This window comes from Ziziphus jujuba, chromosome 6, assembly GCF_031755915.1.
Source record: "Ziziphus jujuba cultivar Dongzao chromosome 6, ASM3175591v1".
NCBI lineage: Eukaryota > Viridiplantae > Streptophyta > Magnoliopsida > Rosales > Rhamnaceae > Ziziphus > Ziziphus jujuba.
Genome location: NC_083384.1, coordinates 1,707,042 through 1,720,796, shown reverse-complemented (window position 1 = coordinate 1,720,796; position 13,755 = coordinate 1,707,042). Strand labels below are relative to the sequence as shown.

Below are 13,755 nucleotides of genomic sequence, written 5' to 3'. Positions count from 1 at the left end.
ACGAACCGCTTCCTAATGGCTCATTTCATTTGACGCCATGTAGTGATCAATTCATCACCAACTCTTCTTTAGGTGTTTTGCTCATTGGTCCACCATTGGAGTGCATAATGGCCAAATTCCATTGCTGCCAATTTCACCTTTTTAGCTTCCGAATAGTTATGACAATCGAAGATCATCTCCATTCTCTCCTCCCATTCTAAATATGCTTCCGGATCACTTTTTCCCATGAAAGGAGGAATGTTTACCTTGATATTCCCAAGATCATCATCTTCATTCCTTGCTGGCTTCCCACGGATTGGTCTTTCTTGAGGTTCAAAAATTTCATCAAACCCCTCCTCCAAGTCATCTTTATAGTTACTTCCCCCGAATTCCTCTCTTGGTCGCCCTCGGCCTCCTCGACCTCGACCTTGTCCTCCATGAGCTTCCAATCTTATATTCAACCCTCTTTATGATGTTTCTATCATGTCCATCCTTTGATCTATATTGTCAAATCGGGCATTCATCTGCTGCAATTGGTCCAATATAGCCCTCATGTCCGTTTACTCACCACTCCCCGTAGCTCGGGAATCACCTTTAAATCCTATGGACTCCTCTTCATTAATTCTGAAAGGTGGATCTCATCTTCTCACCCTTGAATCTGCCATGTTAGTATGAATCATACAAAAATAAAATAAATTCTCGCCAGATTCACTCCCTCACGTGTTTCACTAAATGTTTGCACACTAATTTTGGCTTTTAACCCTCTTTTGTGCTCACACTCTCTTGCCTTTTTCCTCTAAATGAATTATCTGAAAGTTCTAATTAAAACACCCACAAAACAGCAATTAGATCACAAGTATGTTCTAATTAAACTTATCAACTAAACAGTAGCTAAAAGTAGGCAATACCGAAGAATTCAACAAAACCTAGTTTTCGGCTTTTCTAGGCAAAATAAAGCAAATTAAGGAGAAATCTTTGGAATTTTTAAGAACTGGACCAGATGGTAAGAGATTAAGGATTCGAGAATAAAATTTAGGGAAAAGAATTTCAAACTCAAACAAGAATCAAATCGAACAAAAATATAGAATAGTGTTGGTTGTTGTTCTTGTAATTCAAGTTTTGTATCAAATCCTTTAACTAATTTTAATCCAAATAATTTAAGCACCCAAAATCCAAATATCTAGCAGCAAAAATAATTCCCCAGAAACTCAAATATTGAATAAATAATCAACAAACCAGCAGCTCCCACAAATTTTCAGCTAACAAATCGAACTCCAACAAACTGAAATATTTTAATTTTTTTTTTGGGCCTTTCTTCTTCTTTTTTTTTTTTGGTTTTTTTTTTTTTTTTCACTCACAGACCATAAAAAACTGCAGTAGCAAAGATCAACACTATAAATTGCAATTTCGCACCAAAAATCCACCAAACCCTTGGCCTCCAACAAAAACAAAAGTGCAGTTTTTTTTTTTTACCAAACGATACGAACCTAGGACGACCTGCTCCTAAACCCATATTATATTAGCCCGGATCTAATTATGTTCAAGTTCGAATGGTCACCTTAAACCTTAACCAACCTGTGATTAGAAACCTTAGTATATAATGAAGATGCCACAATAGGTGATGGATGTCCTATTGATAAGTCAAAACTAAAACACTCATTCACTAATGGTTTTTTAGGTGTTCAAAGAGAACAAAGAGAATTCAATCTTTATTTCTCATTGAAAATAAGCCTTTAAATAGGCTTTGAATGAACAAAATAAAACCCTAAAAGGATTAGGAAATTTCAGCCAACATAGAATCCAATTAGGAAATTGTCTAATTTCACATCCTTTCCTAATCTAATTTGGATTAATTAATTCCCTTATTTCGAAGTAGGAATTAATTAATTTACACGATAAGCTGCCTAAAGTATTCAATATTTCAAATGAAAATAATAAAATAATAACTTTCCTAAACTTATTTGTCCAGCAAATAAATAGATAAAATTCCAAAAAAAAGTCAAACGCAAATTAGAAAAACGAATTGACTAGTTTGACAACTAGGTTGACTTATGTCAATGTCTGAGCTAACTTATGTCTACCTGATGTCCAAGCTAACTTATGTCTGCCTGATGTCCGAGCTAACTTATGTCTGCCTGGTGTCCGAACTAAGTTATGTCTGATGTCCGAAGTCCGAGGTCAAATGTCTGATGTATGGGTGTCCGATATAAAATGACCGATGTATGGGTGTCCGATATAAAATGTCTGATGTATGGGTGTCTGATGTAAAATGTCCGATGTATCAGCCTCCACCACTTGGATGCTTAAAACAGGTCTTTTATCTTCAGTTATGGACAAGCCCTTTTGAAAATGAATTACTTCCTGGATAAAGGCAGCAAGGCTGTCTTTAAACCTCTTAGCTTGAGCCCTAGTGATCGATCCAGTCTTCATCCGTATCGGATCAGTACCCCAGCGAGTTGTTGGTTGTGCGAGCTCGGGCGGATTCGCATCACTAATTAATATTAATTATTAATAAAGGGTATATAATGTATATATACAAAGATATAATAAAATAAGATAATAAAATAAGGATATAATAAGGAGTCTATAAACTAATATACATATATATTTTTAATATATATTAAATAATAAAAAAAGAAAATATTATAAGTCTGTAAAGTATATAATAAACTAGAATATACTAAGTACGTATATAATATAATTAATGTAAATCAAAAGTGTCAATACGTAAATAAAATAAGTAAATAAATGGGCTTATTCATCTTTCTACATGCAACATATGTATGATAATTCACTTTTTTATTACGTTCATTATTTATTTTTATTATTCTTCATTTTTGTTTTTCCCTTCGCGAAAAACTTCGTCATAATACGATCTGAAAAAAGAGATCCTTAGTAAAATCTGGGATTCTTGAGGGATATAGAAAGATGCAGGACCCCCTCGTCCAATTTCATGGATGAAGGAGACAGAATTCGCTCTTTTTATTTTGTTTGATAGAGATTTCCTGACCTGATTAGTAATAAGGGTTATCAATAAAAAAAAGTATCCGCATGATTCTTTTTCCAATTTAATCTTATGTTACCAAAGAAAAATCCACTCTTGGAGTTTTGACTTTGCTTCCTATAAACTAAATAACTACTTGGTTACCACAAAACAAGTATATAAATTTTTGAATTTATTAAATATTAAATTAAGGATAAAATTAAGAATAAGGATATATGGGTCTCCTTAATTTTATTTTTGATCTCATTTTTCGATTCAAAGGAAAGAAAGCAGGGAGCTGAAGTGATGCGAATCCACCCGAGACTGTTCGCCCGACAACCCGCTGGGGTGCTGACCCAATACAAATGAAGGTGGGACCAATCACTACGGCCCAAGCCAAAAAGTTCAAGGACAATCTTGCTGTCTTCATACAAGGAATAAGTCATAGTCAAGAGGGGTTGGCCATATCTAAAGAACCAAGGCCTGTTTTCCTCATACAAGCAATAGAAGCCAAAATAGGGCCGGGTGACGTTTTTGGTGATAATAAGGAGGCTGGGTTGTATGAATTGGAACCCCATCCTTATGGGTTCAATTCATATGGAGGATGAGTCATAGAAACCAGCCAAAGCAGCTTCAAAGCTGACCAACAAGGTGGTTTGCGCACAAGGAGAAGGAAAGGCCAGATTTGCTGTATTCCTTGCTGACTTTACTGTATTTTACTGTATTAGCCTTTTCTCATACTTCCAAGCAAGGGCAACGTGAGGAACTTCACAATAAGCTTATTTGGCATCCTACAAAGCATATTAAAGCTGATTTGGAGCTCAATTTGGTCAAATATTGGTCAAAGTCAATTTAGTCAAAAAGCTAGTATTATAGTTTCCTAATTTTATTCTACTTTTTGTTTTAGGAAACTACCATTACTTTTTAGTTTTTATTTATTTATTTTCTGGACAAATAAGTTTAGGAAAGTTATTATTTTATTATTTTCATTGTAGATTAATTAATTCCTAATTCAAAATAAAGGAATTAATTAATCAAATTTAGTTTAGGAAACTTAGTTTAGGACATATTAGAATTCGGTCAAGTTTCCTAATTCCTATAGGAATCCGGTTTTGAATTAATTGTTTAGGGTTTATTTTGTTTCTTTCAAACCTATTTAAAGGCTTATTTGTCAATAAGAATACAACTTTGATTTGATTAAGATAATACTTGTGAGATTAATTATCTCTTTGTTCTTTGAAAACACCTAAAGCACCATTAGAGAATTGGTTGTTTTACTTATCAATAGGTTTTCCATCCCCTATTGTGGCGTCTACATTATACAAAGGTTTCTAACCACAGGTTGGTTAGGGGTTGAGGTCAATTCCATTAGAACTTGAACTTAATTAAGATCCGGGCTAATATAATACGGGTTTAGGAGCAGGTCGTCCTAGGTTCGTATCATTTGGTATCAGAGCTAAATTTTGTTCAGGTTTGATCTATCTTTATTTGCTTTATTTGTTTTTGTGTTATTCTACAATTTTAGCATTAGGTTAAGGTTGCATCCATCCTATACACGTCCAGCATCTTTAAAAAAAAAAATAATAATTCATTCCTAGTTGAATTAGGTTTCCTAGTTTTATCGTATTTTTGTTTCCTAATTTGTTGGTTGTCTTTTATCATTGTTCCTGATAATTTTGGTTTTTTTTGATTTTCCTTTGCTGTTTTAGTCTTAGAAATTTGCATTCATATATGATACGAATCCACCCGAGACTATTCGACCGACAACCCTCTGGGGTGCTGACCCAATACAAATGAAGGTGGGACCGATCACTAGGGCCCAAGCCAAGAAGTTCAAGGACAATCTTGCTGTCTTCATACAAGGAATAAGTCATAGTCAAGAGGGGTTGGCCATATCTAAAGAACCAAGGCCTGTTTTACTCATACAAGAAATAGAAGCCGATACGGACCCGGGTGACGGTTTTGGTACATTTTTGGAGTCCGGGAAGCATGAAATGGTTCCAATGATTTATGGGTTCAATACATATGCCTAAGAGGTCATGGAATCAAGTTAAAGCAGCCTCAAATGCAATCAAAAAGGGCTTGTACGGACAGCATCAACAATTTGGCCGAATTTGCTGTATTGCTTGTTGGCTTTACTGTATTTTACTGTATTAGCCTTTTCTTATTTTTCCAAGCATGGGCAACGTGTGGGAATTCATATTCAGCTTCTTTGGCATCCTACAAAGCATCTAGAAGCTGATTTGGAGCTCAAAGAGGTCAAAGATTGGTCAAAGTCAAATTAGTCAAAAAAAGCTAGTATTATAGTTTCCTAATTTTATTCTACTTTTTGTTTTAGGAAACTACCATTACTTTTTAGTTTTTATTTATGTATTTTCTGGACAAATAAGTTTAGGAAAGTTAGTATTTTATTATTTTCATTGTAAATTAATTAATTCCTAATTCAGAATAAAGGAATTAATTAATCAAATTTAGTTTAGGAAACTTAGTTTAGGACATATTAGAATTCGGTCAAGTTTCCTAATTCCTATAGGAGTCCGCTTTTGAATTATTTTTTTAGGGTTTAGTTTGTTTCTTTCAAGCCTATTTAAAGGCTTATTTTTCAATAATAATACAACTTTGATTAGATTAAGAAAATACTTGTGAGATTAATTATCTCTTTGTTCTTTGAGAACACCTAAAACATCATTAGAGAATTGGTTGTTTTAGCTTGACTTATCAATAGGTTTTCCATCCCCTATTGTGGCATCTACATTATACCAAGGTTTCTAACCACAGGTTGGTTAGGGGTTGACGTCCATTCCATTAGAACTTGAACTTAATTGAGATCCGGGCTAATATAATACGGGTTTAGGAGCAGGTCGTCCTAGGTTCGTATCAATATATTCAAAAAAAAAAAAGAGTTTGCGGCAACATTAAAAAAAAAAAAACTGCACATTTGTGTTTATTTGGAGGTCACGGGTTTGGAGTTTGTTTTGGAGTTTGCTGGGAAATTATTTTTGCTGCTGGATATTTGGATTTTGGGTGTTTAAATTTTTTGGATTAAAATTAGTTAAAGGAATTGATACAAAACTTGAATTACAAGAACAACAACCAACACTTTTCTATATTTTTGTTCTCTTTGATTCTTGTTCGTATTTTTGTTCTCTTTGATTCTTGTTCATATTTGAATTTCTTTTTCTAGAATTTTATTCTTGAACTCATAATCTACTACCATCTGGTGCAGTTTTCAAATATTCCAACGTTTTCCCATTATTTTGTGTTTTCTTGTCTAGAAAGCCGAAAAATTAGGATTTGTTGGATTCTTTCGGTATTGCCTACTTTTTGCTACTCTTTTGTTGGTAAGTTTAATTAAAACATACTAGTGATCTAATTGCTGTTTTGTGGGTGTTTTAATTAGAACTTTGAGATAATACATTGAGTGGAAAAAGGCAAGAGTGTGTGAGCTTAAAAGAGGGTAAAAGCCGAAACTAGTGTGCAAACACGAGTGTCGAGACCTTGTTTGAGTGAAACACGTGAGGGAGTGAAAATTGTGAGGATTTATTTTATTTTTACAGTATTTTACTAACATGGCAGATTCTAGAATAAGAAGAGGAGATCCACCCTTGAGGATCAATGAGGAAGAGTCCGGAGCATTCCATGGCGATGACCGAGCTACTGGGAGTAGAGACCAAGTGGACATGAAAGCTGTCTTGGAATCAATACAGCGGGTTAGTGCTCAAGTTGAGCGTGTGAATCGAAGAGTGGGAAGACTAGAAGCCTCACAAGGAAGGTCGAATACAAGAAATAGGCAAGAATTCCATGGAGGACAAGGCTGAGGACGAGGAGGTCGCGAGAGGCCGAGAGAGGAATTTGATGAGGAGCCATTCGACAGTGACTTTGAGCAAGGAATGGACGAAACCTTTGCTGTCCAAGATAGAGCTGGCCATGGGAGATATAGGAGGGAAGATACAGATGATGATTTGGGAAATATCAAGGTTAACATCCCACCTTTTATGGGTAAAAGTGATCCCGAAGCTTATTTGGAGTGGGAAGAAAAGATGGAGATGATTTTTGACTGCCACAACTATTCGGAAGGTAAGAAGGTGAAGTTGGCAGCAATGGAGTTTGGCCATTATGCACTCCAATGGTGGACAAATGAGCAAAGCACCCAAAGGAGGGTTGGTGATGACTTGATTACAACATCGCGTCAAATGAAAGGAGCCATGAGAAAGCGGTTTGTGCCATCTCATTACCGAAGGTTGCTGCATCAAATGCTTCAATCTTTGTCTCAAGGAAGTAGGTCTGTGGAGGATTATTACAAAGAGATGGAGATGTTAATGATGAGGCTAAATATGAATGAGGATAGAGAAGCAACAATGGCGAGATTTCTTGGTGGTTTGAACCGTGACATTGCCAACCAACTTGAATTACAACAATACTTGGAATTGGAAGAGATGTTGCATGTAGCCATTAAGCTTGAGAACCAATTCAAGAGGAGGGGTGTTAGTACACGGTTTGGAGGAGTTTCTAGCAGTGGAAGGACAAGTTCAAGTGGCTGGAAAAACAATTCCACTTATGAAAACAAGTTGAAGCCGAAATTAGGAGAAGAAACTACCAACCGGCCAAGAAGGGAGGTCAAGACCGAATCTGTCCAAGCACTTAGAGGTGAGATAGAATCTGATCCTAAACCTCAAAAATCAAGAGAAATAATTTGTTTTAAGTGCCAAGGAAGGGGACACATAGCCAGCCAATGCCCAAATAGAAGAATAATGGTATTAAAGGGTGATGGTGAGCTGGAATCCGCAAGTGAAGAAAGTGGGGCTGAAACTGAGCAAGAGGAGGATTGCAATGAAGATGAAGCCGAACCTGTAGATACATCTAATGCCGAGTTGAGCTTGGTTTCAAGGAGAGTACTTGCTGTCTATAAAGATGAAGAGCAGATACAAAGAGAAAACATCTTCCACACTCGCTGCGAAATAGAAGGTAAAATTTGTAGCATGATTATAGATAGTGGGAGTTGTACTAATGTGATAAGTAATCTTGTAGTTGATAAATTAGGCTTGAAAACAATTAAACATCCAGAACCTTATAGATTACAATGGCTTAATGATAGTGGTGAGATGAAAGTAAACAAACAAGCCAAAGTAAAATTTAATATATGTAGATATGAGGATGTAGTTTTATGTGATATTGTATCCATGATTGCTGGACATATACTATTAGGTAGACCATGGCAATTTGATAAAGATGCTACTCATTTTGGTTGAGAAAATAGTATTGTTTTCAGGTTTAAAGGGAAGAAGGTCAAGCTGGAACCATTATCTCCTAAAGAGGTTTACAAAGACCAATTACAAATGCAACAAAGGAGAGAAGCCGAAAAGCTCAAGGAAAAAGCAAGTATGGCACCAACGGCTTCACCGTCCTTTCAAGAAGGTAAGATTGAGGTTGCTGACCAAGGTAAGGTTTCTAAGGTTCATATTGAGTGGAAAGATCAAGGGAAAACCGAAAGAGAGGGAAAAGGAAGTGGCAAACCCGTGCGCTTGGAGAAGGAAGAGGAATCCGCAGGTTTAAGCCAATCTAAGGAGAAAAAAGAAAAAAGAAGAAAGGAAAAGTTAAGTAGCAATTTTTATTTGAGTTTAGGGGATATTAATAAGGTTATTGAGTGTAAGAAACCTTTGCTGGTCATGCTTTACAAAGAAAATTATTTTAATGATCAAACTAACTTTGAAGAACTTGAATTGCCAAGTTCAATGATTTCTCTTTTGAAGGAATTTGGAGATGTCTTCCCAAATGAGATTCCAAGTGGACTACCACCTATTCGAGGGATAGAACATCAAATTGACTTTGTTCCAGGGTCTGCCATACCAAGTAGACCAGCTTATAGGAGCAATCCCGAAGAAACAAAGGAGTTGCAAAAACAGGTAAGTGATTTGCTTGATAAAGGATACATTCGTGAGAGTTTAAGTCCTGTGCTGTTCCTGTGTTGTTGGTACCTAAAAAGGATAGTTATTGGAGAATGTGTGTTGATTGTAGGGCTATAAATAACATTACCATCAAATATAGACATCCCATTCCTAGATTAGATGATATGCTTGATGAGTTGCATGGTGCTTGCATGTTTACAAAAATTGATCTTAGGAGTGGTTATCACCAAATTAGGATGAAAGAAGGTGATGAATGGAAAACCTCATTCAAAACTAAATATGGGCTGTATGAATGGTTAGTTATGCCTTTTGGATTATCCAATGCACCTAGTACTTTCATGAGGCTTATGAATCATGTAATGCGTCCATTTATCGGTAAATGTGTGGTTGTTTATTTTGATGACATTTTAATATATAGCCGAAATTTGGATGACCATGTGGATCAACTTAGGCAAGTTTTGCAAGTTCTTAGAAAGGAAAGATTGTTTGCTAACATTAAAAAATGTGAATTTTGCAAAGAAGAGCTTGTGTTTCTAGGTTTTGTAGTAAGTGCTGCAGGAATCAAAGTTGACCAAGCTAAGGTGCCGGTTCCTACTTCTATCACCCAAGTGAGGAGCTTTCATGGCTTGGCAAGCTTTTACTAAAGCTTTGTCAAGGATTTTAGTACCATAGCAGCACCATTGAATGAAGTTGTCAAGAAGAATGTTGGTTTCAAATGGGGGGAAGTACAAGAAAAATCTTTTAATTTGTTGAAAGAAAAATTGTGTAATGCAACGTTGTTAGTTTTGCCAAATTTTTCTAAGACTTTTGAAATTGAGTGTGATGCTTCAGGTGTAGGTATTGGAGCTGTCTTAATGCAAGAAGGAAGATCCATAGCCTACTTTAGTGAAAAATTAAATGGAGCTGCCCTAAACTACCTGACTTATGACAAGGAGATGTATGCTTTGGTGAGGGCTTTGGAGACGTGGCAGCATTATCTCATGCCAAAGGAGTTTGTGATTCATACGGATCATGAGTCTTTGAAGCATATAAAGGGTCAAGGAAAGATCAACCGAAGGCATGCTAAGTGGATTGAATTTATTGAAACATTTCCATATGTGATCCGCTACAAAAAAGGTAAGGAAAATGTGGTTGCCGATGCATTATCCCGAAGGTATGTGCTCTTTTCTACCTTAGATGCTTGATTGCTTGGATTTGAACAATTGAAAGAACTTTGTGAGCATGATAGTGACTTTGGAGAAATTTTTAGAACCTGTTTGAAACATGGATTTAATAAATTTTACATATTCAAGGGATATTTGTTTAAGGAAAACAAACTTTGTGTGCCTAATTGTAGTATTAGGGAATTATTGGTTCGAGAAGGACATGGGGGTGGTTTAATGGGTCATTTTGGTGTTTTAAAGACTTTATCCTTGCTGCAAGAACATTTTTATTGGCCTAACATGAGGAGAGATGTTGAGAGAATTTGTGAAAGATGTTTGAAGTGCCGAAAAACAAAATCAACATTGAAACCGCATGGATTGTATAAGCCTTTGCCGATCCTTACCTATCCTTGGGTAGATTTGTCTATGGATTTTATTCTTGGGTTGCCTAGGTCAAGGACAGGTAAGGATTCAATATTTGTTGTAGTAGATAGGTTTTCTAAGATGGCACATTTTATTGCATGTAACAAAACTGATGATGCCTCCAATATTGCTAATTTATTTTTTAAGGAAATTGTGAGATTGCATGGAATGCCAAGAACTATTGTTTCGGATAGGGATGCTAAGTTCTTAAGTTATTTTTGGAAAACATTGTGGGCTAAATTAGGTACTAAGCTTTTATTTTCAACTACTTGTCATCCACAAACTGATGGACAAACCGAAGTAGTAAATAGAACCTTGTCTGCATTGTTGAGAGCATTAATTAGTAGAAATTTAAGGACTTGGGAAGAATGTTTGCCGCATGTTGAATTTCCATATAATAGGTCTTTACATTCAGCAACTAAATTTACTCCATTTGAAATTGTTTATGGTTTTAATCCTTTGACTCCATTAGATTTAACACCTTTTCCTTTAAGTGATCGTGCTAATCTAGATGGAAAATAAAAAGCTGATTTTGTAAAGCAGATTCATGAGAAGACACGAGCAAACATTGAGAGGAAGACCGAGCAATATGCAAGGGTGGCTAATCAAGGCCGAAAATCAATGGTTTTTGAAGGTGGAGATTGGGTGTGGCTGCATTTAAGGAAAGAAAGATTTCCCAAAAAAAGGAAATCAAAACTCATGCCGAGGGGTGATGGACCTTTTCAAGTTTTGGAAAGGATAAACGACAATGCCTACAAACTTGATCTATCGGGTGAGTATAGTGTTAGTGCCACCTTTAATGTTGCGGATTTATCTCCTTTTGCTACAGGTGACGACTTCGATTTGCGGACAAATCCTTTTCAAGAGGAGGGGAATGATGCGAATCCACCCGAGACTGTTCGACCGACAACACGCTGGGGTGCTGACCCAATACAAATGAAGGTGGGACCGATCACTAGGGCCCAAGCTAAGAAGTTCAAGGAAAATCCTGCTGTATTCATACAAGGAATAAGTCATAGTCAAGAGGGGTTGGCCATATCTAAAGAACCAAGGCCTGTTTTACTCATACAAGCAATAGAAGCCAAAACAGGGCCGGGTGATGTTTTTGGTGATAATAAGGAGGTCGGGTTGTATGAATTGGAACCCCATCCTTATGGGTTCAATTCATATGGAGGATGAGTCATAGAAACCAGCCAAAACAGCTTCAAAGCCGACCAACAAGGTGGTTTAAGCACAAGGAGAAGGAAAGGCCGGATTTGCTGTATTCCTTGCTGGCTTTACTGTATTTTACTGTATTAGCCTTTTCTCATACTTCCAAGCAAGGGCAACGCGAGGAACTTCACAATAAGCTTATTTGGAATCCTACAAAGCATATTGAAGCTGATTTGGAGCTCAATTTGGTCAAAGATTGGTCAAAGTCAATTTAGTCAAAAAGCTAGTATTATAGTTTCCTAATTTTATTCTACTTTTTGTTTTAGGAAACTACCATTACTTTTTAGTTTTTATTTATTTATCTTCTGGACAAATAAGTTTAGGAAAGTTATTATTTTATTATTTTCATTCTAAATTAATTAATTCCTGATTCCAAATAAAGGAATTAATTAATCAAATTTAGTTTAGGAAACTTAGTTTAGGACATATTAGAATTCGGTCAAGTTTCCTAATTCCTATAGGAGTCCGGTTTTGAATTAATTTTTTAGGGTTTATTTTATTTCTTTCAAGCCTATTTAAAGGCTTATTTTTCAATAAGAATACAACTTTGATTTGATTAAGAAAATACTTGTGAGATTAATTATCTCTTTGTTCTTTGAGAACACCTAAAACACCATTAGAGAATTGGTTGTTTTAGCTTGACTTATCAATAGGTTTTCCATCCCCTATTGTGACGTCTACATTATACCAAGGTTTCTAACCACAGGTTGGTTAGGGGTTGAGGTCAATTCCATTAGAACTTGAACTTAATTAAGATCCGGGCTAATATAATATGGGTTTAGGAGCAGGTCATCCTAGGTTCGTATTAACTCACTCAAAATGCCTTTTAAAGGATTATGTGGTACGATTGGATCGAATAAGCCTTTATGGAATAAATATTCAGCCGCTTGTGCCCCTCGAGTACTGTCTTATTCAATGTTTGTTCAATTACTCTTTTACCCACAAATGTAATGTAGGCATTTGGTTCGGCAATAGTGATATCTCCCAACATGCCAGAACTATCTGTCACCCACCCGTAGTAGGAGATGAAAGGATTGATACATAGAATAACTTATTATTTGATTGATAATAATATAAAGCAAAAGATATTTTAGACATTTGCATCAAGCTCAAACTTCCTTTTTGCACATGTGATCCTCCAAAACACGCACTCTAGAATAAGAGGTAAAAATTTATTGGTAGCATGTTCGATCAAATGTGTGATTTTCTCACCCACTATCGATCGCATACTACCCCCCATAAACTAAAAATCCATAACCCCGATTGCTACATGAATACCATTTAGTTGACCTATGCCTATTTGATCGGCATCAGTTAATCCTGTGATTCTTTGAATAAAATCAATATGATCTTTAAAAGGTTCCTCCCACGAATGAAATTTTATGGGATCCCAAGAGACCATGCCTTCATCCAGAGGCTCCCAAGTACCTGGATCAACCGAACTTTCGATTCTATCTGAACTAGTCATCTTCAAATGACGTCCACAATGTTCATAAATATTCATTTGAAATTTAAAAAAATTTCTTCTAGTTTAATCCAGAACAATTTTCGCATTGCACCCACAAATATTTGTATTTCTTAGTTATCTCTAAATCACTTTTTCTATCTTTTATTTGTATTTGATTTAGAGAAAACGCTAAATCATTTTTTCTTTCTCTTATTTCAGCTAAAGCTTATTTAATTTGTTTTCTTTTAATTGAGTTAGAGCTCTCTCTAAATCCCTTTTTCTTTTTCTTATTTCAGTTAGAGCTTTCTCGAACTCTCTATTTCTTAGAGTTTTTGCATGATCATCCATACTAGTTCGTATACTCGAACTCCCACTTTTACTACTCTTATTGCTTTCACCATGAATCTAACTATAAATGTAACTGCCATTGGAATTGACACCACTACTTAAAATATAACGATCAGTACTGATTTGAGACCGAAGATAACTATCAATGCAACTAGTAATGTGATTATTCCAACTATATTTAGTATCATACATGTAACGATAATAGTGAGGATTGTCACTCTTAGATACATTATTTAGATAACTAGAATTCTGATAACTATAAAAAGAACTTTTTGGTGCACTTAGAAAAGAACGATCGGTGTCAGTCTTAAAAAT

At 35.7% G+C, this 13,755-nt stretch overlaps 1 pseudogene; it reads right to left on the bottom strand.

Annotated features, from left to right (window-relative positions):
* Nucleotides 1–3,182: 3,182 nt before the first annotated feature.
* On the bottom strand, nucleotides 3,183–13,422 carry LOC132804215 (acetyl-coenzyme A carboxylase carboxyl transferase subunit beta, chloroplastic-like; annotated as a pseudogene).
* Between the last annotated feature and the right edge of the window lie 333 nt (nucleotides 13,423–13,755).